General features: G+C 35.4%; 1 protein-coding gene across 7 annotated transcripts in view; it reads left to right on the top strand.

Annotated features, from left to right (window-relative positions):
- Positions 1 to 26,962, top strand: part of R3hcc1l (R3H domain and coiled-coil containing 1 like) — an 86,928-nt gene that overhangs the window by 6,827 nt on the left and 53,139 nt on the right. For 6 of the 7 annotated variants that reach the window (XR_010046305.1, XR_010046304.1, XM_013143432.3 and 3 more), the window contains exon 2: positions 9,430 to 9,543. The exons of the other annotated variant lie outside the window; for it this stretch is intronic. The gene's annotated coding sequence lies outside the window, so the exon portion shown is untranslated. The remainder of the gene's footprint in view (positions 1 to 9,429; positions 9,544 to 26,962) is intronic. 7 annotated transcript variants of the gene reach the window in all.

The following is a 26,962-nucleotide window of genomic DNA, read 5'->3' as shown; positions in this document are numbered from 1 at the left end:
AAGAAAACTAGAAAATACTTACGAAGAAGAATGTAAGAATCTAATTCCACTACCTCAAAGTGACCACTGTTAACAATTTAGTGTACATTTTCTGTGCCTTTACCTATGTGTTTGCAAATGTGTGTGTGTGTGTGTGTGTGTGTGTGTGTGTGTGTGTTTAAATGGAACACATTTCATGTGCTTTTTTGTTCCTGTATTTTTTATTCATAAAAGTGTATACATCCTGAGTCATGAGAATTTTTGTGCACAGGATCCTAGAGATTATATTTTCATTAAGAATGTCTATTGATTACCATTTATTTGGTTGAGATTATTTGTTAAGTCCTGTGCTGATATCTTTTCTTGTTTTCTGTTTGTATGGACATTATTTCAGACTAAAGAGTTTTAAGAATAGGAGAAAAATTCACTTAGATATCCCAAATATTAACATTTTATTGTATTTCCTTTTTCTTTCAATATATAGATATGCACAATCATGTGTTTAATGATAGGGCTGTATCCTAAGAAATGTACCTTAAGTCATTTCATTGTTGTGCAGACATAAAGCACTTTCATGAGCCTACGTGGAATAGGTCAGTCAGTGGATGTGGGCCATGAGATGTCACAATTACCATGTAAGAGGCTGCTGCCAATCTAATGTGACATACTATTGTACAGTTGTGTTTTTTTTTTAAACAGGAATAGTACACTCTAATGATAAAATATATGTAGTAAATACAGAAATCAGTAGCAGTTATTTACAGTCATGAAATAATTGTATGAGCTATACTGTTGTACAGCTGGCAGCTCAGTAGGTTTGTTTGCACTGTCATCACTACAAACACCTAGTAACATGGGAGAGTGATGGAAAATGGCAGAATAGTAAGAAGCAAATTAAAAAGCCTCTCTGAGAGAAACAGCCCAGATGCTGGAATATAGCATTCTGGAGAAGGAAAAGCAGGAAAGACGTAGATCCCCTTGAGCAAGGAAGAAACTAAAGTGAGAATTGAAGCCCACAGAAAGAATTTTAAAAAAGAAAACTTGAACAGAAGAAGGTGGTAGCTGGTGGTGCTCTCACCAGGGCCCGTCCCACTGTGCCAGAAGCACTGTTGGAACCCAGAGATGCACGGGCACAGTGAAGCTGGTGGCGGGTGAGCCTGAAGGAAGGCCTTGGTGAGGAGATGTAAGGGCAGAAGGGAGCAGCGAACCAGAGAACTGCCCTGGCTGGTGTGTCCGAACTTGCGCCGCTGTGACTCAGCGAACTGCCCGGGTTCCCGCTGCTTCGACTCGCCTGAGCTGTGGTTGTGTGGTTGTGCTGGGGTGCAGGTGAACTGAGGTTGCGGATCCGTGAGACCAACAAAAGCAGAGCCAGTAGGGGAGCTGCATTGATGTGTGGTGAGTGTTGGGAATAAAACCTTTCCACAGGAAAGGGAACGACATCTTGGAACCAGGCCGGACTGGCAGAAACAAGGTACTGCAGAGACTTTAGTCAGTTGTTCCCTTCCCAGATGGGATTGGTCAGATGTGCTTGGCCTGGGTCACCCCCCCCCCCCCGGCTGGGAACCAGTAGGGTGTCCCAGACCAATTCCCTATGTGCTGTGCACACTAAGGCTCAGTGAAGGCCTTGGTGGGCTGGCTGACCTGGAGAGGAGGGGCCAGCATAGCCATCCCTATTTGCACTTAATAGTACACTGGAGTAGGCAGGGTCATCTAGCCAGCACGGTTCAGAAGAACCAGGATCAACAAAGAAAAAAGGGACTGGGGCCTTCTTTATATGCCTGTATGGAAGAAACAAAAAATATGAGAAGAGGAAACAATAAGAAAAAGCCCCCAGCCTCCAACCCTGAGAACATAGATCCAAGAAAAGTAAATACAGAAGAGATTGAAGACAGCAAACATGCAATATCAGACATGGCATCAGTGGACATAAATATATTCGGGACCTCATAGATGAGTTCAAAAGTGAAATATTTAACCAAGTAAAGCAAGATACAAATAGATTAATAAAAGAAATGCTAAACATCTCTGAAGATACAGATGAAAGAATGGAGGAACTCAAAGGAGAGAATCATTTGATGAAGAATATAAAGAAAGTATAGATACATGAAGCAGATTCAAAGAGATTATCAGGAAATGAAAAACTCCGTTGAAAGCTGGTAAAACTGCTTGAAAGAAACTAAGGATAGATTATCCAAACTGGAGGACAGGTTTGTAATGTGGGATTATGAAAGGAAAAACTTTTTAAAAATAACAAGGAAACAAGCAGTAACATAGAAGATGACAAGAGGATCTACAACTTGAGAATAAAGAATGTGAATGAAGAAGCAGGGCTACAAATAAAAGAACTACAAAGGCTAGTCACAGAAATAATTAAGGAAAACTTCCCAATCATAGGAAAAGGAAATGACATTCAGATATATGAGGCATACAGAACTCAAGCCACCTACAACCAAAACAGAACTACACCTAGGCATATAATAATTAAGATCCCAGAAATTCAATATAAGAACAGAATATTAAAAGCTGTCAGAGACAAGAAACAGATAACCTATAAAGGAAGGCCCATCAGAATTACTACAGACTTCTCTACACAAACCGTCAAGTCAAGAAGAGCTTGGAGTGAAATATTCGAAGCCCTGAAAGAAAATAACCTCCAGCCCAGATTGATATACCCTGCTAAACTGTCTCTGGAAATTAATGGAGAAACAAGATGCTTCCAAGACAAAAGAGGAACTGGGGAAATTCATGACCACCAATCCAACTCTACAGAGAATACTGCAGGGCATTCTAGAGAGAAAAGTACCAGGATCCAGGAACAGTGGCAGAGAGGCCTCAATGAATGGAACAGAAAGTAGAATGAAGAAGACAAGCAGACAACTAATGGCAAACAAAGAGCATAACAGAAATGAAGTAGAGAAGGTTGGTTATAAACTAATATAGATGGCCTTCGTACACTAAATTAAGAACACAGGTAGAGTACATCAGGAGGTAGGGTCTACTGAGATGCTTTTTATAGGAAATATAATTAACCTGAAAAAGGGTATATGGACTGAAAATCAAATATGGGAAAACAATACTCTATGGGACAGGGAGCCAGAGAGTAATAGGGACAACTAGACCAGTATTTGTGGATAGGTTGGAAAGACAGGCTTTAATAGGTAAAGGAATATAATTAGAGATCAAGTCCGGGAGGAAGAAGGTTTGGAACCACCTAGGTAAATAGCAGGGTTCCCTCCCCCCAATTTAAAACTGAGGGTTTAAGTGAGGCCCAAAAATGTACAGTGTACCCTGGAGAAGTGAAAGAGAAGGGAGAGTCTTTAAAAAGCCGCCAGAAGATATTGTTAATAGTGTACCAAGAATTAAAACCCATATTACTCACACCACTCTGCTTAGATGGGTTTTATTCCATTGCAGTTTCTCTACTTGCATTAGATTTGAAGGCATAGACAGCTATCCCCATTACACCAGGATATAGAACAGTAATCATCTTTAATTTCCTATTAACTTAATTTGGAGCCCTGTATGATTTATACTGTTTTATCATGACTGATCTTAGTTAAATCTGGTTTGTTTGATTGCTGTTGGTATTGACAGATTTTATTCAAAAGTTACATGATTGATAGTATCAAGTCTTGACTGTTTAGGCAATTACACTGAAGATGACAAGACTCACAATGATACCCATTCTGGCTTGATTACTGCCTGTTTTTGAAGTTTTATACTACATACAAAACTGTGTTTTTATTAATACTGTTATGTATTGATATATTCAATTATACTATGTCTGATGGTATAGCCAATTGAAGATAATAAGAGACAACACAAAAACCATGGTAGAACCCCTTGTACAATGATCTTGTATGTCTTTTTCATTTCATGTGTTTATAGGAATATGTTTCGTTTTGTTTTGCTTTGTTTTGCTCCTCCAATATAGAAAGGATAGAAATACATGTTGAGACTCATGCATGTGTCAAACCAATAAACAGTTTGTGAGAACTGATCTTATGACACATGATGAAATGAACAAATACTTTGAAGAAAAAGATACTACATTACCCATTGTTGATCCAGGAGTATCATAATGTGAAACCCAGCAATACTATTCTTTCTCAGAGTTGATTTTTTGTTGAATAGAACTAATTGCAGTCTTGCTGTTTGGGACCCCACTTTGTATGCTCCACTTTTGTATCTTGACTATTTGTAAGAGGACAATATGTAAATATCAACTAGTGATTTCTTACTGTTTATTCTTTCTTTGAAAGTATGTATTATTTCTACTCATTTTCTGTTTTGTTTAGTCTTTAAGTAAAATTTGAAAAAAAAAGAGCAAAGGGAGGGAAAGTTGGAAACTACTGTCAATTTCTTATTGTCTTATCTTGAACTCTTGCATAGTTTTACACAATTTTATTAGGTTTGGCTTTATTCTGTCTTTTGTTAGAGTTTATGCTTTCAGATGGTAAGGACAGCTATTTTTTGAATATAATGGGAAATATGGCAATCATGGTTTCCTATTATATTGTGTTGAAGTCTTATAATGCTTTCATTCATTGATCTGATTTTAATTTTGTTTTGTTTGATTTTATTGTGTGAGATGGTATTAACGCTAATTTGAAGAAACAAGGTAGCTATTGCTGATTTACTATCATCTTGTTTTGAAGTCCTACCAATCTGTTTTGATTGGTTCTATCCTGTTGTGTTTTATTTGATTTTATTATGTGTGATGTTACAGACAAATTTTTTGAGGAAAATGAGGTATTATAGCAGCCATTGTTCATTTCCTGTTATTTGGTTTTGAAGTCCTGTAATGCTTTCATTCTTTGAATTTTTTTACTATATTGTTATGTTTGATATTATTGTGTGTGAAGATGTGCTCAACTATTTCAACGCAAAGAGACATTATGTTAGCTACTGTTGATGTCCAGTTGTTTTGTTGTGAAGTGCTGTGTTGCTTGCATTTTCCTGTTCTGATTTGCTTTGTTTCATTCTGTTTTCTTTTGTTCTCTTTAAAATAAAAAAAAAAAAAAAAAAAAAAAAAAACCTAGTAACATGTTGCACTTCAGTGTTACTATGGCCATGTTATCATTAAGTAATAGGAAAACTACAAAATCAGGTTGTCAAAATTAGGAAATTAACATTGACCTAATGTTGTAATACACAGAGTTGTTCATAGTTTGGTTACCCATAGTATATCTTGTGGTGAAAGAAAATTTCAGGTGATATAGTATATTCAGTTGTCATTTTTTATTTTCCTTTAATCTAGAGCTGTTTCTCAGTCTTTTTGACATTTTGAAGAGTGTAAGCAATTTATTTTGTAAAATGCCTGTAATTTGGGTTTATCTAATGTTCTCTCGTAATTGAATTCGGGTTATCCATTTTTGGCAGGTGTACCACAGAACTGATATGCTTCTCAGGTGTTTTAAACATGTAAAATGTGTAATTCAGTGGCAGTATAGTCTCTGTAATTTACATTCATATTCCCTGTGTAATTTTAAAGTATCCTGTTGGAAAAAAATGTTTGGAGTTTTGTAAATATCTTGTTATCCCTTGAACTTCTATACACAGATTTTAATATTCATTGGTGATAGCTCTTCCATTGGTAATTTCTGCCTGAATAATCTTGAACAGTTTCTAAGTGATGATTTTCGAATTCTGTTATTCCCTTTGTACTTAATGTTTACTCTGTCCTTGCTTTAGCCTTTGAAGGTCGCTTCAGACTGATTCTTGTATCCTCCTGCCATTTTCCTGTTGTTCTTTAAGCACTTTCTTACTTTTTGCCACAAGAACATATTCTAGGCTCACTTTCCACTCTTTCTGGCCCAGCCCTGGAATAAGTAATTTCCTTTGTATTAGAAAATGGCTTTATTAGTTGCTGTTGGCTATCATTGCTGGGCCCTCTTGAGACATCTAGGAAAAAGATGTATGTGTATGTATATGTACCAGTAGGTCTTTTCCTGTCTACAAAAGTGAATTTTACTTCTGATTTTTTTTTTTTTTTTGTGAAACAGGGTCTTGCTTTGTAGTTCAGGCTGGCCTTGAACTCAATATTTAACCCAGGTTGGCCTTGAATTTAGGGCAGTTCTACTGCCTCTGCCTCTTGAGTGCTGGGATTATAGTTGTGTGCCACCACGTCCGGTTGATACCTCAAATGTTTGTCTTCTCTTGTCTCATATTTATATTCTATCCAACAGTGAGACACGTGGTCCTGTTGTTCATAGTTTTGCTTATTGGTTCAATCCCAGAATATTAGAAAATAGTTTAAGAATTGCTTATTCATACTACTGCTTGAAAGATTCCTAATAAATAAGATTCAGTGTTTGTTTATAGTTTTTTCCTTTAGCTTAGGGGTATATTGTCTGATCATCGGTTATCCAAGTTTCGTAGATACTGATCATGTGAATTGAGATGGGTTCTAAGTGCAGAATAGTCATTGGATTTTAAAACAATACAGAATTAGGAATATTAATGTTTTTATATTTTGTTGACTGTTGAAATATTTTAGGTGTATTACATAACATATATTAATATGATTAATTTCACCTATCTTCGCTTTACTTATTGTGACACAAAGTATTGAACCCAGGGCCTTCACACTCAGCTGTATCCCCCGCCCTTTTTTATTTTGAGGCAGGGTGTTGCTAAGTTATCCAGACTGGACTCAAAATTTGTGATCATCTTGCCTCAGCTTCCTAGAGTGCCACCATGCCCAACTTATTTTTACTTTATTTTAATTTCACTACTGGGAAATATTATACCTGTGACACTATTTTATTTTTATTGGACAGTCCTGATTTTAAAACTGTTCAAAAGTTATGTGGATTAGTTTTATTTGTCTAGCATCCCTTCTCTCCTACCCGTAACTGTGTTATTCATTTGAAATGTAGTTCAGTTCATTTGTTTGTATTTTTTGTTGTTCTTCTCATCCCAGTCTGTCTTATTTATTCTCATACATGTGAAACATTAACATGGTTCTAGAAGTTAGCATTACACAAAAATATGTTTATTCAGAATATTGACATCTTATTTTTCTTTATGTAGACATATACTATTTCATTACTCCTGGGCTGTTTTCAGTATTTTGCATTTACAAATAGTGCTGTAGTCTTCTCTGTAGATATTTTTGTATATCTGTCTTGGTTACTTTTCTCTTGTTGTTGAGACAAAATACATGATGCCCAAAGTGAAGCAAGGAAAGGTTTATTTAGCTTACAGTTTTTGGAGATTTCAGTCAATATTCAGCTTGCTCCAAGGCATGGTGGCATGGCTAAGGGGCAGCTGTTCATGGTGGTGGCAAGCCACAAGAGTGAAAAGACAAAGGACAAAAGAGGGAAAACGCACCTCCTTCCCTTCCTTACAGTTGTATGTTGGCTCCACCACTGGGCGGGTGTAGCACTCACACTGCTAATCCCAGGGCTAGACAGTGAACCAATCACAAATGCTAGATTCAGAGCTTCCATGACTGCATGAGGCTTGGGGGGGGGGCTTCCAAATATAAACTGTAACAATATCAGAAATACTTTTGGGTAAATTAGTAACATGGGTGGTTGGATAAAAAGTTAAAAGCAGGGACTGGGGGTTTAGCTCAGCGGCATAAGTGCCTGCCTTGCAAGCAGGCAGTGGTGAGTTTGATCCCCGGCACCGATAAAAACGAAAAAAAAAAAAAAAAAAAAAAAAGACCAAAAGTTAAAAGCATATGTAGCTTAAAAAAATACTACTAAGTCTGTTTCTGTGGAGATTGTGCAAATCTGAATTTCCATCAATGTATTGATTTGCCCATAACATCTACTTGAGTGTATTGGTATACTTTTAATTATTACTATTCTGATAAGTTCGAAATGGCATCTCACTACATACAGCATTTCTTACTATTATAGAAGTCAGTCATCTTTTTGTGTGTCTAAGGGTCATTTTTATGTAAAATACCTTGTATTTTCACTTATCCAGTTTTTTATTCTTTGTCCCTTAATTTTTGAGTGTTGAGTTATTAATTGTAGTATTATCAATTTACAAGTGATACATTTTATAGATATTTCTTCTAGTTTGTTATCTTTTGACCTTGTTTATAGTGTTTGGGTATAGGTGTTTAGGTTGCTATATTGTCCAATTTTCAGGCTTTTGTTTCATTTGAATTTTGGATTAAAATTAGTTTTCCTATACCCATGGAAGAAAAGAACTCACCTATGTTTTTTCTTAATGAATACTTGTTTGGTTTTAGTTACTAATTTGGATCCCTAATCCATTTGGAAGTGGTCTGTTTTGTTTTGTGGTGATGATGATTGTTAAGAATGTGGATACTCTTTGCAAATTTGTCCCAGCATAGTTTCTTTAACCAAGACCAATTCTGTCTCAGGTATTTTGAGATATCCTTATCATATATTAAATTTCATGATTTATTTTTGAACTTCTTATGCTTCATCGTCCCACTATTTCTTTTTAGAAGCTTGATAATATATTGAGCTAGCTGACTTGGTGATGTTGAATTGTTTTTGGTTCAAGAACAAAGAGTATTTCTCTTTTTGTCCTGACTTTTGTATCTTTCAGAATAATTGTGAAGTTTTCTTCATTTGATTTTTGTATACTCTTTATTTATTTTAAAAAAACTCAATGTGTAGCATTTATAGAACTATATTGCTCTTTTTAGTGTCTTTAGTAGTATGAATGCATGATAATTTATTTGACCTGGTTCTATCAGTGGACATTGAATTTGTTCATTTACTGTTATAAACAATTTAGAATAAATATTATTGTAGAAGTCCAATTACTTTCTTAGATTAAATTCCTCAAAGAATTGTCAGATCAGAGGCCCTTTGATTCATAAAGGTTTCTGAAACACATTGTTAGAATGCTAATAAAATGCATATGTCCAGCAGTGTGCTTGAGCTTTATTGTATTGATGCTCACCAAAGCAAGGCCTCATTACTATTATTTTTTTTTAATCTTTGCCAGTTTGATAGGCATACAAATAACATTTTTATTTTGCATTTCTTTGCTAATTTATGTGACTTACGTTTTCTTTGCTACACCGAAGAGACTGACTTTTTTGTCAGCTAACCAGGCAGCCAGCATATGAAGTATTCACTTTGTGCCAATAAGCTTTACTGTGTGTGGGAACTATAGTAATGATTAGGAATTGAACGGCTTTTTGTGTTTCATATCATTGTCTCATTTCTATTGGTTTGTTTCTTCTCTCTTTTTGGGGGGATGGAAGGGGTAGCAGTTAGAGGACATCTTTTACTATTAGACTAGTCCTTAGAGACCTGAGAATATTTCTTTATTCTGTTTTGTTTAAAGCTTCTAAGAAGTACTTAATGTGTATGTGTTTTCATTGCATATCCTGTGGTAAGTCACTGTATTAAACTTTGAGTATTTACAAAATGACATAATTAAGTGCTTGATAGATGGCAAGGAAATACTGTGTATTTTTATAAAAATTACTTTTATTATTATTTCCAGATAAAGCTGCTGCTCAGAAGGAAACATTTTGTACAATTACCTTCAGACACAATCTTTCTAAATGTTGGAGAGAAGAGTCTTAATAAGAGTTTTATTATTCAAAAAATAAATGTGGTAAGTGGACTATACTTAGACATATTTTGTAGAGTATTTATTTTCTTTAAATATTTACTTGATTGTCTTCTTATTTTGTAACTTTCAACTAAGATACTTGTGAAAGTGTCAATTTCCTGAAAGGCAGGGTCTTTCAAACATTTTCTTGCTTCTATTGTCTGTCTTGGCTTTGTGTTTGTTAACTTTTGGAATTAGTTTTCAGAGTTGAATTACAAGCGAGGCTTGGTTTAGTTACTTTGCTTGGTTTTAGTCATTTTCCACTGGAATAACTGAGAATTAGTATCAAGTATTACTAAGTTCTAGCTTACCTATAGTTCGTATAGAGAGTAACAAAGACGCAATGTTATTGTAGGACTTTAGTGATTTTATTTAGGAAGAAGTGATGGTCATTTACATCCTTAGAGTGAATAATGTTAATAAAGATGTTGGAAATGAAAAATAATTGGGCAAATGACTTCAATTTTTAATATTCAATATATATTTCAATATGTATTTAAGTATTTAATACATATATTTATGTTCAATTATCATTTCTTCTCAGAGTCCTTCAAAGAAGACTCAGTAGGTTGTTGATATGACCTGACACTTCGTAAGAGGTTTTCATACCATATCCTCTGATGATCTTTTAGGTATATTATAGCTTCTGACTCTTAGTATTGTTTTTGGCAACTGGGAAAGCTGATTTGCAGGGTGAAGGCTTTAGTGATAATCAGAGGGTTGATCACAGAAGCTGTCAGAAGGTAATTGTACTCTTGTGCTACTAACTGTTACAGGATGAGACTGATGATTTGCAGATTTTTTTAAAAAAATGGCTTTGCACAGCTACACATAGTAAAATAAATGATTTAGAGACTTGGGTCAAACAGTAAGGATGAAGTAGACAAAGGAGGGGTTAAGATTCTCCTTTGGTTTTTGTTTTCTTTTGTTTTTGTTAGTATCAGAAAGCTGTCATTGTATATTTCTAGGTGTACTCGGCTCATAAATAGATAGGCGGGAGTTCATGGTATGCTAGATCTCAGAGCAAATTGTGAGATTTAATCTTGGTTATTTAAAATCTCCTTATATCTCACTTATTAGGAGCATTACTTTTTAAAGAAGAAGCTAATTTGCAACTGGCTATAAAGAGTGACATTGTGTCTGGGATAATGCTGTACTGTTCCTCAAGAGTACTTTTTCAGTCTTGAAACACAGCACTGACAATCTGACAATGTGAATTGTTGAACATGAGTTGGGGAAGAGGGACAGTAAAGTGATTGTGTGTAAGTTAGTGAGATAGGGAAAGGAATGAGAGAACAGAGAGCAACTCTTAGGTTTCGTGGGGAGTTTGAATGGAAGCTGTTCTAGTTAGGCTCTACTAATGTCAGTGAAATGAAACTACTGTGTGTGTGTGTGTGTGTCTTTGTTGAGGTGGAAAAACTTATTTTTTCAAGTATTTTTTTATTTTGTCATCAAAACTGTGAGGTAGAATGAAAAATTTTGAAGAGATTAGAAATATTTTATACCAGGAAATGAAACTGTGAAGATTAGGGTAATAGAAAGTGGGGCCTAATCTCTTCTGGGAATTACTGTTAATTGTAGTGAGAGTAGCTAGCATATTTAGATCCAAAATGACTCAACCTTTATCTCAGACAAGTATAACTTTCTGATACACTTGATTTGATTCATAAACACACACATACACATGCCACTAGCTGGTATTTTTTCAAAAATATATGGCCAACTATGCCAATGTTTGTCAGACATTAAGGAGTGAATTTCAGGGTGTCTGGATATTTGGATTACAGAGGAGAATTTAGTGTGGGGCAAGTTAGAGTCCTAATTATATACCAAGTATAAGTTGAACACTCAGAAAAGTTTTAATTTGAGAGCATTACAGGTTTTGGATTTTTGGATTAGGGATGCTCACCCCATATTATAAAAGTACACTGTAAAATTTAAAACAGTTCTGATTGCAAGCATTGCAGATGAGGAATATTCAGTGTGTATTTGATTGTATTCCTGAGTGTAATAAATAAAGGATCAGACCTGGTGCACTGTTTTAAAGCCCATTCCCCTTGTTGATTCTATTTCTGGTTTTAGAGTATTACCACTTGTTTGATCATTGATGTTATTGGATTAAGGAAGCATAGGAGAGGTATCATTCATAAGGTAGTTTGCTACCTTATTTTTTCTACACCAATGATACTTTTTAAAAAAAAATTCCAGGGATGAATGGGAGGGTACCTGTAGTAATCAAGGGAAGATGTAGTGTTCTAAAGATACCACAGTAATGCTGCTTCTTTAGAATTATTGCTAGGTTCTAGACTTGATTCTTCACTGCCTGGGGTATTGAATGCCTCATCCTATGTTGAAGGTTTTCCTTGACCGAATATAATCCTTTTGACAGAATCTTCCACAGCTTTCATAAAATGAAGCTTTAGCTTTACCTAAATTAATGTTACAGATTGGTTGTGTCTCTCCTGTGTTCATATATTGAAAAGTAATCATCAGTGTGCTGCTAGTAGGCAAGATCTTGGGCAAGTATTTCGTCATAAGAATAAGGCCCTCCTGAATGAGATTAGTGGCCTTATAAGAAGATGTCAAATACTGTGTCTCTGCCTTATGAGGATACAAGGAAGGATCAGACATCCGTACCCTAGAAAAACACCTTCACCTGAACTTGGCTGTGGTGGCACACTAATCTTAGACTACCACCTGCCAGAACTATGAGAAATTTCTGTTTATAAACCACCCAGGATGTGGTGTTACAGCTTGAACTGCACATTCAATAGCTTTAGAATAAATTATTCTGTATCTTCAGAATAGATTCTAGAATAATCTATTATAAATTCGATATCTTCAGAAAAACTTTTTTGTCTCTTGGTATTGTTCAGTATTTTTTCTAATTTGATTGTTTCTTCTCATTCTCTTGAGTAATAACTTCTAAAGGCCTACCTACAGTATCACTCACTTGCTAACATTTTTTCTCAATACTCTAGGCCTTTAATGATGTGTTCCTCCTCTGGATTTCTATCATTTACTGTTTTTCTCTTAGATGGCAACTTTAAAGCAGCTTCGTATCTTTACAATTAGGCCAAGACACCTTGAGGGATAAAGCTGCATTTTTATTCATCAGAAACCATATTATTACTTGTAGTTTAACTTAATTTCCACTGCTTCAGCATAGATTTCAGTACAGTGTGTATTCTTAATATTGTTTGATAGAAACAATATTACCTGTTAATTAGCTTTTATCTGTCTTTAACATTTATGTTTCTTTTTGAATCATAAGATAAATAGATTAGAATATAATTGAAATATCCGAAAATTATTTGTTCAGTAGATTATTCTTTAAAAGCCTTGTGTTGTACTCTGTATCTGCTGTCTGATGCATAAAGGAATGTTGCTCTGAAGATGTTACTATATTTTAAGGTGATTGTTGTTCTTGAAACTTTAACTGGTAAGCTTTGAGACTGCATGAAAGCTCTTAATAATTTATATTGTTTGCTTTAAAGTAAAAGTTACTTTTTTTACTTCTTAGGCACCTTTTGCTTTTATACTTGTTGGCAGAGCTACAGGGAGAGAGGAGATAGATACAGAGCCCTAACTACTATATCTCACAGATTCCACCTTGTTTTAAATATTCATTCTTGTTGCTCTTGAACGTTGGTGTTTATTATTCTGTTATGCTTTGTTTTACTTCATCAAGGTTTTTAAAAGGTCTATATTCTAGACCACTAAAGTAGTTAAATTTGGACTTTGAAATCTGAACCAACATTTGGAGGCCCTAGGTTTCAGTTTCTTCATCTGTAAAATTGGGATAATATTAGACAGCATTTCATGTATTGTAGTTGGGATCAAACGAAGTCTTATATATAGATACTAAGCATAAACTAACTATAATAGCCTCACCTTTTAAAATTTACTCAAACTAAAGCTTATTAGCTTTAGTTTATGCATCCTAAAGAGGAAAAAAGGTGAAATTGTAATACATGTCAAGATTAATGAATAGCCCCAAGTCTTACTCGTTTAAGCTCATTTATTGTCAGTTACAGTACATCAGTTTAACTAAGGACAAACCTGGGAGAGAAAGCAATTTCAAATATCTTTAGAAACACAAACCGACCCTCATATATGTTGTAAGGGAAAGAAGTTTTAGGAGGTTTTGCTCCCCTACCTTTTGTTTTGCTCCCTGTTGCCAGATTATATATACAGGGTAGAAAGCAAACTATTCCTCCCACCTTTTTATTAGATGTTAAATTGCTGTTGTTCAGTAAAACTTTGCTCTGAATTCTTTTAGAGGTGGTCAGTAATAGCTGCTAACATTATAAACTTGGTTCACTTAAGTTGGTGAGCCATGGGGTTACCATGTCACTGAAGTGTGAAAGAGACTTAAGCAGTGACCTATTTCCTAACCTATAAAATGTGAAATCTGCTGGTGATGATGCGTGGCATCAATAGCTAGTGGAGCGTAAAATAAGTTCAGAACATTAATTGCGTTACGTCGTGACAAAAACCTTTTCATGCCATTGTTTTTGTATCTTGGGACTTCAGGATCCTATGGATTTATGTATCCTATATCCTTTATTGTCCTGATACTCAGATTTTTATGAAATATTTTATTGTCTTGGTACTCAGATTTTCATGAAATGCTTGTTTCCGCTGTGCAGGCTATATTTTTGTTCAACTGCATGCAAAGAGGCAAAGACTATAAATATGTAACAAAAATACTATTAAAATATTGTGACTATTAAATATGTTCTGTATAAGACTGAGAAATACTGTTTGCAGTTGGTGTTTGATATACATGTTTCTTTTAAGACTCAGATTTGAAAGTGTATTCTCTATTGTTGTTTGAAACTTCCTCCAGCCTAAGAACATTGATAACAGTTTCAGTGGTTGTTATTCCCATGTTCACATGTGCTTCTAGAGGTTTTCAAATGCTTGGGTAGTTTGAGGAAAGAGGTTAAATATTACTCTTATGGGGAATAAGAGAAGAGGGAGTTCTTCTCCTGACACCTGGTGAGGTATTCTTCACCATATGGCTTTGAGGGTATAGCAAGGTGAATGCGAAAGTTTTAAAAACAATAGTGAATTATTATTGTCAGCACTTTTGTGTCTTGAAGGTTATTGGAAATAGATAGGCCATGGATGCATTAAAGTTCTTTGGAGCGTTTTTTATCTTACTGAAAGCATTATTTGAACTCTTTGTTTGCTTTGCATTTACACGGATTCTAAACAAATTGTATTTGTGAAATTAATACAATATTTTAAGACGATCCCATTATCAGTTAGTCTAGCATAATAAAGTGTAACATCTTTGAAATCCTAACAAATGCTAAGAAGCTAGGGGTCTTATTTAAACTCCAGATTTCTTATGTGTAAAACTGGAATAATAACTACTTCAGTATTATAAGAGAAGTTGAATATAAATACACATATGTCAGCCTTACAGAGTAGTACCAAGTAAGAGAATAGTGATGGCAGGTAAAGCTAGGACAGGCTGATTGGGGCTATATTTTTGAATTCTAGTTTTCAAAGCTCTTTGTTTCTAGCTAGGCCTTATTTTTCAGGGAAAGATGATATATGTATATATGTATGTAAGTATATCACAGGCCTTATGACATAAGCACTCATTAAATATTGCTACTATTATTGGCAATAGTCTGCCAAGATGTTGCTTTTGTTTGTAGGGCCTAAATCTTAATGAAACAACATAATTAAACATGTTTCATAGCAGCAGATTCTGAAAAATAAGTCAGTATTTTGTTAAACATGGGTTAACAGTTCTTTCTTAACCAAAATAAAAACTATATAAAATAACTTTCTAATGAAAAGGGGAGGATTGGGCTGGGGATTTAGCTCAGCGGCATAAGCGCCTGCCTTGAAAGCAGGCAGTCGTGAGTTCGATCCCTGGTCCTGATAAAAATGAAAAAAAAGACAAAAAAAAAAAAAAAAAAAAAAAAAGAAAAGAAAAGAAATGGAGGATTTTGGTGTTGTTTTAAGATAACTGCAAATGAGTATAAAAAGCTGGTTATTTTAGATTGTTTTTGGTTATCAGCATTTCAATGAATTTATGGATTATATAGAAATGAGAATCCAAAGAATTACCAGTCTGTCACTTATCTAACACAAGGTGTTTTGTTTGCTCTATTCTGAGTTAGGGTCCTTTATTTGAAATTTCTGGTATAAATGCTTTTTTCTGGTGCTAAGAGTCGTTCTAGAGTTCTTGTTCAATGTGTATGCAGTACATTTTTGTGGAAATGGGATGGAAAATTAATCCTGGTGATTTGCACTAATAGAGATGAGCATTAGTGTAGATAATACATTTGGATTTGATATGGATTATGTGATTATTTTTGCAGCATAATTAACTTCTGATTAAACTTTGCTCAGCATATATCCTGAGCATATATTGGGTGAAAACTGGGTGATACAGCTATAAAATGATAGTTACTAATTTAGTTGATAGGTGATTTGGATTCTGGTCTCAGTTTCCACTCAAATAGCTGTAAGTCTTAGATAAATTCCTCAACCAGTGTTCTCCTTTAAGACGAGCTTATACATCATAATTTTCAGAGTCCTTTTTAGGTTATATAGAGGTATTGTAGTTCAGAAATTAGTGCGGTAATGACACATTCTGGCCACTAGAGGGTGAAATCCAGCTAGTCTTAACACTATTTTTGATCAGCATTGGAAATGAAAGAGGACACATTGCTCCACTGCCCTTTAGACTTAAGTCTTCTAGAGCCTACTTCTCTCTGATTCTACATCTATTTAGCATTTTTCTTGTTTTTAACCTTCTGAACAGGATCGAGGCATATGTAAAAAGGAAAAGAGTAGAAGTTTCTAGTTACTGTGATTTCATTTGGTTACTGTAGTATAGGTGAACAAATTTAATTCTTGTGACCTCTTCCCTTCTCCTAACATAGGCATGTATACAGATGCACACGTGCATGGTTGCATGCACACACACACATCATCATCATCATTAAACCCTCATCCATTCTCTCTCTGAAAACAAAATGTCTGAGAAATATACTAGAATGAGCATAGTACTGTACTTGTAATTGTAACTCAGGTTTCATTTCTGTATTGTTGGGAGGAATGTAAGCTAGCGCAACCACTACAGAAATTCCACATAAACTAAAACTAAAATTCCATTCAACCCAACTATTCCCCTGAAAGAGAAACATTATAATAATACCTGCATACCCATGCTTATAGCTGCATAACTCATAATAGCAAATCTTAGAAGCAGCCTAAATGTCCATCAGTAGATGAATGGATAAGGAAAATGTAGCATTAATAAACAGTGGAGTACTACTGTGTTATATAGAAGGATAAACTTCATTTGTAGGAAAATAGATGTACCTTGAAACCATAATGTTAAATGAAATAAATCAGACACACACAAACTTAAATATTGCATGGTTTCTTTTATATGAGAAACCCAAATTTAAACAGGAAAACAAAAGCTAGGTAATAAGAAATAGAGTGATCTTTTGCAGAAAGGAAGCAGGGGCCAAGAGAGGAAGAAAAAAAGAATTAAGATGTGTTACATACATATACCAACTCCACATGAGGAGTATAATTATTATGTATTGCAACAATGTACTAATAAAACTAAAACTTAAAAAAGAACTTGTAACCTAGGTTCAAGTCCTACTTTGTCATTTAATCTTTTTGTAACCATAAACATTAATGTCTTTAGTATGCATAGTTCAAAAATGATGATATTGGTGGGTGTGGCAGCACATGCCTGTAATCCTAGCACTTGGAAAGTTGCTGTGAGTTTGAGGCCAACCTGGGCTGCAGTTAGTTCAAGGCCACCTTGAGCTGCAGAGTGAGACCCCATCTCAAAAAGAAAAACAAAACAAAAAGACATTGAGTTCAGACTAATATGATCCCTTCCAGTAATCTACTCTTAAATGCAGCATCATAATGAGGTTTTTACATTTTATTTCTTTTTAGATGGGAACAGTGTTATCAATGCTGTTAAATCATAGATATTAAAGTATTAAACTACCCTGCAGAGGCAGAAAAACAGTTACCACTCTGTCGAGACATTTCTCTTATCCCACAAACAAAGGCACAGCTTTGCTAAGCATGGGCTCAAAGTAGCATCAGTTCAATCAAGAATTGAGCAAGACTAGGAGCTGGGTCTACTAGATTGGGGTGTAGTTGATCAGAGGACATCAGCTGGACATGTGTGAGCATAGAATAAGAGGGCATGTAGCTTCTGGGAATCCTTATCATAGCGCTAGAGTCAAAATCCATTTTCCTGCTGCATCAGTGAAAATAACCTTACTGCACAGTCCAGTTCTGTGAGTCTGAGCTGTTGCCTGAGAACTCAGGGTAATGTGGAAGGAACAGAAGGCATGGAGTCTTAAGTAGATAAGCTGAGATGAGTGCTCAGAAGGTGACAGAGAAAATGGGCACAGAAATGTGCCTATGAAGGTAGGCAAGGATATTTACAATTTGATAGGAATAGTACTTTAGGATTATGTATAAAGACAGGGTTTTAATCTATCCTGGTTTTAATCATCGTTGGTGTTGGTCGACAAGTCTACAAATCTAAGCCTCCACACATACTTGACGTCAGTTAATTATATCACTGACAAACTCTAGATGGTTTAATGGTACTAATAGCTTCACACTCCATTGGATACACATATTCACAGATCTGCTCACCATTACTGCAGAGTTCATTTCCCAGAAAAGAACTGGCTAGTAAAAACTTTGGCAGGCAAGGTTGCTTTCAAGTACTGCTAGGAAAGGAGCCCAGTTGTTCCCTTTGAGCTTGGAGCTGTTGGAATTTATTGTGTTAGTGTTGGGAAGAATGGAACTGTAACATTTTTACCCTGTTCATGACAGCAAAGCAGAGGTGTTAGGATTTCTGTTCTAGAGGTTTACACTGAAAGTAACTTAACTTGATAGTGTGTCTTAATATTACTGGGTTTCTGACCACTGAAATATGGGTTGGATCGATGGTGGTTTGGCGAAAGTAGAAAGAAGGCTATCCATCATTCAGAGGCTCCATAGAAACTGGCTGATAATGCTGCTTTCACTGAGCAGCCATCTGTCCATCCATCCATCAGCAGGATGAAATGAGATTTAGCGGAACAGGCAGCCGTAACTCCGAGACATTTTCTAACCAACAATTGCAGACCTGGCCTGAGTCTGACCACAAAGCACAGTGCTGGGGTTTAGCATGGTATGGCAGCAAGCACAGTCTTTTTTCTCGTCGCTGCCAGCCTAAAGTAGATTCAGCGTTTTCATCACTCAGCCTTACTTCTCGTGCAAAATTTGGCTAAACTTGGGGTGACATGGAGACAATAGTTTTCTTTCAGCTCTAGACTTATTTTACAAGTTGAGAGGCCTGGAGATTTAGCTCAGTGGCATAAGTGCCTGCCTTGGAAGCAGGCAGTCCTGAGTTCGATCCCTGGTACCGATAAAAAGGAAAAAGACAAAAAAACAGGCAAACAAACAAACAAGTTGAGCAGATCCTTTTGATGGAAAGTATTTTTACGGTATAGATATTTCTGCTGACAATTTCCCATTCCTCATGGTAATGAGGAAGGAGGTGAAATTTAAGGAAATTCAGTGGGAGTTTTGTTTTATACAAATTCTTCTTAAAATTTATATCTAGATTCTTAGGTAGTAAAAATTGAATTTTCATTCTTTATATTAGTAGTGCTAATATGAAAGGAAAGAAAATATAAACAATAAAATGTATAAAAGATTAGAAGCAAGAAGCTGGGGGATCCCTAGAATGGGTACTTAGGCTCTGAGTAAGTGAATATTAACTATAATACTATTAACTAACTCTTCCTGGCTGTTCCAGTATAGCACTTGGGTGCTTAAGGTACCTATCTTGGTATCTCTTTTTACTCATGGCCAGCTTCCTTGACTGTTTTCTTACTGTGATCATCTCAGATTTCAGCTCCTGCTCTTTGTTCTGAAGCCTCCAGTTTAACTTCAGATCAAGGGAGAGGATGAAGAAGCCTAATGTACCGGAGATACCTCGGAAATGAGAGCCTTGGATGAATTCCTGGGCTTATTGATCCACCAGCAGTTTATGCATCCTGACATTCATAATCTCAGTAGGCTGCTGATGTTCCTGATTAATGGGCCCAGGGGCTGTCCATCCGTCACTTCACATTAATTACTGAAGAGGTGTTTTTCCAGTGATTTACCTGACAGTGGGCTGTGATAAATACCCCTAAGCAGAGTGGGCAGTGATTAATCACAGGGCCACACCCCCTCCCCCCACTTTTACTTTCTCCTAACCACAGGCCCGCACTGGGACCTGACCAGAGGGTGCCCCCTCCCTGTAAGCTATCTATCTCCATAATTGCTGTGGATGCATATTTATTGGGGCATGGTACCTGGCAGATAGCATTTCAGAGTTTTTGCCAAAGATGATGAAAAATAAATCTTTCTAGTAGGAAGAGTAACTAACGTATTTTTACATAGGGCAGGCAAATGTATATGAACTGCTCTTATGTTACTTTTAAAATTTGAGAGGAATAATTGCCTACCTATCATGCATGTATTTGGCATGGTGCTGGGTGTTTTGCAAGCTTCAAAAAGAGAAAAAAAAGAGCTGTTGTCTCACATTTGTAGTCTATCCAGGGAGGACATGTGAACAAATATGAAAATTTACAGACATTTTCAAGATGCTTATATAATCAAAGACAGATTGGGATAAAAGTCTAGTGTTCTGTTTCTTTGTGGACTTAGTAAAATGAAGGTTGGTTAAAATATTTTAGTGTTTTCTATGTGTCTAGCACTATTTAACTCTGGAAACAGGAAAATAAGCATGATAACAGCTGCAAATCTCAAAGAGAAAAATCTAGTGCCCTTTACCTTAATTTCTCAAAGTATAAAATAAACTTATACAGGAAGTTGTTGAATTAATTTAAGATTAATACAGGATTTTAAGTGATTTGAAATTTTGCATTTTGCCTCAGTGTATTTAGTACTATGTTCACAAGAAAACAAGAATCATATCTGCCTTCAAGAAATACATGTAGTATGAGATGACATTCAGAGATACTTTATTTTTTTTAAAGCAGCAAGGACTCATTCAGTCATCCAGCCCAGATCCAACTCCAGTATTCAAATGATCCTCCTGCCTCATCCTCCTGAGTATCTGGGACCACAGGTGTATACCATTGAGCCTGGCTATAAATACAAGATGTAAATAACAATTTCAGGTAGTATATAATATTACAGATGATTGAATGTATTGTTCACAGAAGGGTGAAGTCATTCTACCTTGAAATAGTTACAGGAAAAAGCTAAATTTGAAGTAAACTTTTTGAATGAATAGTAACCAGAGCTATTTAAACTGGAATAATTTAAGGGGAGCTTTTCAGGAGTTGGAAGGAAAAAGAATATGAGATCATCCTGCCTAAAATGGAGGATTTTTATCTAAGAGTAGTAGAAATATGAAACAGAAGGCTAACGTGAAGTTTATATCTTGTGGACTCCAGTGAATCACTGAGGAGTGTGTGTGTGTATGCTGCTGGTGGTCAGAATTCACATATGATAGGCTAACGCTGCACCCTGCTGTACCAGCTTCCAGTACTACCAGAGGGTTTGTCTCAATGTGTGCTCTACCCTTACACATAGGTCTTCCCTTTGAACTTACATTTCAGGTACGCATGCATTAACTCCTCTTCTAAGTAACTGATTGTTTTTACTTGTTTCTTGAAGGCCTTAATGGAGGATTTTCCATTGGTCTGAATTAGTCTGTTTTAGGTAAGTGCCTCAGTTTTCTTTGGGTCTTAGGTCTGAGACTTTTAAAATGATTCTGTCCATTCATTAGTGGTCTAAATTTTTGTTTGTTGTTTTGTTTGCATTACTTCATAAGTGGCCTAGTTTAGTAGTTTGAATAAAACTTACTTGATTTTTTACTATGCTGTCTACTTATGAGTCTATTTCTCTTGAGAAAGGTCTATGAAAAGATCTCAAATGGGTGTGCACTTGGCTTATTTCTCCTCAGTCCAGGTATGTTAAAGCAAAGACTAATGTAATTTCTTTCACTGTAGACTATATAACATTATAGATTATTGTCTTACTCTGTTAATTTAAATTGTAATACATATTTTACACAGTCTAGTTTGAATAGAAGAATGAACCTCCCAATGGAGGCAGGAATCATTTCGTGTTTTCAAGTATGCAGTAAAGACACTACAGTAAACCAGGAGTGATGGCGCATACCTATAATCTCTGCACATGGGAGGCTGGGGAAGAGGATTGCTGCAAGTTTGGGGCTAGTTTAGACTACATAGCAAGTTCAAGGCCAGCCTAGACTACATAGACTCTGTCTCAGTAAAACAAAAACAAACAAGAGTTGTACTACAGTAGAATCTGTTGTAGTTCATTAGCATATTTAAAGATTTCTGCTATTCAAGTATAAGTTTTTATGTTATAGAACACACAGAATCTTTCATGTTTAGGTTAAGTCTTTTGTAAGGTGAAACTCTTATTGCAAGGGATAGGCAATTCTTAGTTTTCCTACTTGCCAAGTGTTTTGTGCTTGACAGTGGGAGTGGAGGATCTTGAAAGTGTGGAAAGATTTAGTGGATTACTAATTTTATTCTGCTAAAGAATTTCCTGATCAGATGGTGTGATGTACTGACGTTGTACTATTTTACTTTGTCTTTCATTCTACTTTGTAACCAGAACATCATATCATTTGGAATAGAGAATATTTCCTATGCCTATTGTCTAATTTCTGACTTTAATAAACTGTTAGAATAGTATCTTTCAGACTCAGTTCAAGTGAAATCAATAGTAAATAAATTGATTTTGAATAATGAGAATTTTTAAATTAAAAAATGAAATAGAGTAGATGAAAATAAATAACAGTGTATTTAGTGAGGATATTTCGTGGATTGTATCAAAATTGGGGCTGGGGATTTAGCTCAGTGGCATAAGTGCCTGCCTTGCAAGCAGGCAGTCATGAGTTTGATCCCCGGTACCGATAAAAACAAAAAAGACAAAAAAAAAAAAAAAAATTCAGCACATCAAAAGAGATAATCAGAGTGAAAACACAACCTGGAGAATGAGTGAATATACTTGAAACCATTTGTCAGATAAGTGGTTAATGTCCAGAGTATATTAGAAACTAGTTTTAACTCAATAACTGATATCCCAACTAAAACATGGGCAGCTAACCTGAATAAGCATTTCTCCAAAGAATATACCTAAATAGCCAAGAAGAATGTGAAAAGATACTCAATATCACTAAGCATCAGGGAAGTGCAAATCAAAATTACAATGAAATATCATCTTACATCTGTTAGGATGGCCACTATCATAATTGCTAATTTTATATTTCAGGATTTAAAAAGTATTTAAAACTTTATTAGGATTCAACTCCCAACTTGTGCATCATCTCTTTCTCCCTTCTTATGGGATTGTTCTAACCTCCTGCTTCCTTCCTATGCTGTGAGGTATTTATGTTTTTAACTTCAGTTAAATTCATTGCAGTGTCACTAACAGCTTGTCTTGCTTAATCAGGTAGAAAATTTTCAATTCTTCCTACTTGATCTTTGTTACTGGGACAAAACACCCCACATTCAAAAGCAAGGAAAGAGAGGTTTATTTAGCTCACTGTTTGTGGAGGTTTCAGTCCATCAGGTTGGCATGACACTGGGGCAGTACTTCAAGGCAGCAGCCAGAGCAAAAAAGGCAAAAAAGGGAAAGAGGAGTCTTCTTTTCTTCCCTTATGTTGTAAGGCCACTCTGCCCCTTAAGGAAGATGCAGTACTCACAAAAATCTGTGCCCTTCTCTTACACAGGATGAGGATATTTAAAAATAAGAATCCTGGCTCCCTGCTGAGTCTCTTAAACTTCTAAACTTCTCAAGTTGACACAAAAAATTGACCATAACAACCTTTGAACAATTTTCAGTGCAATTATTTTTTTGTGTGGTTTATTTTCTACACTTGCCATCTGAGATAGTATATTTGCTTGTTTACTTTCTGTGTTCTCAATAAGATGTACTTTGATAGCCTTCTCCTCCCACCAGGTGGTGGAGTTTCCCTCAGTGCTCATTCCTTTGGTCCTCCCTCACTCTCTAGGTGATTTTTATCTTGGTCTATAGTTTGACACTTTATGACAGTGATCCACAAAGTTGACCTCAGGTTCTTTCCATTTATTTATTTTGTACCAGGATGTCCAGTAAATATTTGTAATCCTACATTCATGTAAAGACTTTGATTCCTTTTTTGTTTTCTTTAGTCTTTTCCATCTTCATAAATATAACTTATCACTGCAGGTATCATACTGAAAAATATGAGCAACTTTTCGCTTCCATTTACATAGCACACAGTTCATCCACCAAGTTTTGTTAGTTTAGCTTTCCAAATGTAGGTCATTAAGCTACTTGTGACTTTCTCTACGTCTACCCTGGACATTCTATTATAACTTTTAAGCAGATTTCCCTCCTCCTCTTACCCCCTTTTATACTCATGTATTGCTAGGAACATCTTTAGCAGCGGTAAGTCAGAGCATGTCATTTGTCTCACTCAACACATTGAAAATAAAATCGAGCTTTTATCATGGCTTGCAAATTCCTCCTTGTTTTGGCCCTTTGCTGTCTTGTACACCCTTCCCTTCTTCTACTGTAACCATACTTGGTTTGCTGTTACTCCTTGTACATGCCTCAGGGCTTTGGCATTTGTTTTTCCTCTTTTCTGGGTCTCTGATGATTTGTATATCCCACATACTTAGCAGTATCACACCAGGTATTCACTCAGAATAGCCTTAATTGCTTTACTTTCTTTTTCTTAAAGCAGCCACACATTTATACTGTGTATCTCTATTCCTGCTTCATTTTACTCCATAGCATCTGTCATTGTCACGCTCGATAGTATATATTTAAATATTTGTTGTTTATTATCCCCATCATTAGAGTATTAGCTTGATGAGAAACTTGTTTAATTTGTTACTGTATTCCTTGTGCCTAAGATAGGACTTGGCACCTACTAGGTACTCAATAAGTGTTTGTATGAATGCGTAGGTCCCAAAACTCAAGTAGGAACAACATCATCTATTGAAGATTTTTCTCACTGCGATTTAGCACCTGCTTGTTTTGTGCCATATGCATAGATGTGAAGACACAGAGGTACTACCTGACATTGGAAGACATACAAACAAATAACTGCTATAAAGTACCATGATCATTGCTTTAATGAAGATATATGTAAAGATATATAATGGGAATTTAAGGACCCAGCCTTATTATATCAGGGACAGTCAATGAAAAAGGAGAGTCCTTTTTATAAAAAAGATAACTTTTTTTTTGGCAAGGCTTAGGAGAATGTAGAGGAGACTCAGGCAAGTATCTGACTGAGAAAAATAGTATATTTTAACACAGGTATGAGAAGAAACCTAGTCATGCTTTCTGGTTGGAACTGATCAAAAATGATGTCTGAGATTAGGAGTAGTTGAGGGTAAGACTGGGTAGATAGGAAGTTGTGGGCACAGCAGTGGAACTAAATTACTTATAGTTATATATATATTATACAAAGAACTTTAAGGTTTCAATCTGATATAAAGAGTCAGTAAAGAAATTTGAACAGGGAAATGACCAGATTCATTGAAATGTCAGGGACAGTGGATTCAGGAGTTCTGGCTTAAATAGTTGATTTAACACAGTGATACTATTTACTTGACTGTGAAAAAGGGTGGAAAGAGCTGTGATTTTTTTTTTTTTTTTGAGGGGGGAGATGATGGCTAGGATTTGAAAGTATGTAATTATATTAGTACCTAGAAGTCTGATTTGATTATATCAATATGTTTTATATTTTACATTTAATTACAAATATGTAATTATTAATATGTTAAAGTTTACTTTTAAGATACTTTCATTGTTATGGACATAACACGCTGCTAAACTGACGGATCTTGGTGTCTCTTTAATTTTTGGCATTTTGTAAGTAAGTCAATGAGAAATAAGAATGCTCTTGATAGTATGGTAAAACCAGGAAAGTTGCTTTCTTAATATGCAAGTAAATAATTGTAGGACCAGAGACTCTGACATAGTGCCTTCCTGGCAAGCACAGGGTCTTGAGTTCTATCCTTATACCAAAAAAATAAAAAACAAAAACCAACAACAACAAAAAATCTATATCTAGGGCTTTCCACCAATTCAAACATGTATAAAAAGCCCTCATTTTTAGGAGGGAAGAAAGCTCCCTTTCTTCTCCATTCATCATTTTCCTACCTAGTCATTTTGTTTAGTAAAGATATTCGTTATCAGTGTCTATTGCCTTTGCTTTTTCTGATACTGTACCGGTTTATAGTAACGTTCTATAAAATAAAATAGTAAAATAGAGTCATATCTATTAACAGCCACTATGAACTTATGGCACAGTTTAATGTGCCATAATTAAATTGTGCCATAAGTCCTTTTTTGCTTTAGATAATTTCTCTTTAGTTTGCTTATTTTTTAAATTGGGATCTAGCTGCCCAGGTGGCTTTTTAAAAATTTAAACCTGTGTTAATTGTTTGCATTAATAGGCTTCACTGTGACATTTCCATACATGTATGAATGATGAACTGATCATGTCCACCCTACTTCTGCAGGATCTTTCTGTTTGTGGACGTTGTCAGCACAGTTGGCCTTCCCTTCTGATTAGCTGAGACTATAACATGGTAGTTGATTTCTTTGTTTGGTATAGTATTTCCATATTGCTGAAGCAGGCAAGACACAACAGGAGAGGCAGACTACAGGTGTCTTTGTCCTTTTGGTATTAGGGATGTGGTAAGATCTTAGTTCACTGCTTTCCCACTAAAAAAGTAACATGGGACACTAGTGTGAGCTACATATTTTAAATTCTCTGGTAACCACTTTTAAAAGCTTAAAAGTAAGCATGTTTAATTTTAATGTTTAATTTTATTTTACTATTCCAAATAGTATCATTATGGCATATAATTAATACAACAATCGTAATCAGACATTTAAAATTTATTTTTTGTACCAAATCTTTGAAATCTGTGAATGTGTTGTATTTGCACTGCATCTCATTCAGACTAACTAGATTTTAAGTATTCTGCAGCTACTGTGGCTAGTGTTTTGGGTAGTGTAGTGCTACTGCAGTGATGATGAACCTTTTAGAGCTTTCCGCTTGGCGTAGCACATGTACTGTAGATTCACTGCCATTGTCTATAGCATTTGTAAACCAAAAAGTAGAGGTTGCTTGGCATTGTGCAATAGTTGAAGGTATCTTCCAACATCAAGTAATTTATATGCTGCAAGTTTTCTTAATGCTGTCAAGTATTGAAGAGTTCCCTCATTTCTCCATCGCTATCCTACTTACAGTAATTTTGTTCAGTAAAGATGTTTATCAGTGTTACTGGCTTTGCTTTCTCTGCTACCTGTTTATTGTAGTGTCCTGTTTTACTAAAATAGCATCTTT

This window comes from Cavia porcellus, unplaced genomic scaffold (genome assembly GCF_034190915.1).
Source record: "Cavia porcellus strain 051 isolate PalLab524CR breed Dunkin Hartley unplaced genomic scaffold, mCavPor4.1 scaffold_2, whole genome shotgun sequence".
NCBI classification, from domain to species: domain Eukaryota; kingdom Metazoa; phylum Chordata; class Mammalia; order Rodentia; family Caviidae; genus Cavia; species Cavia porcellus.
This window is presented reverse-complemented; position numbering and strand designations above follow the sequence as displayed.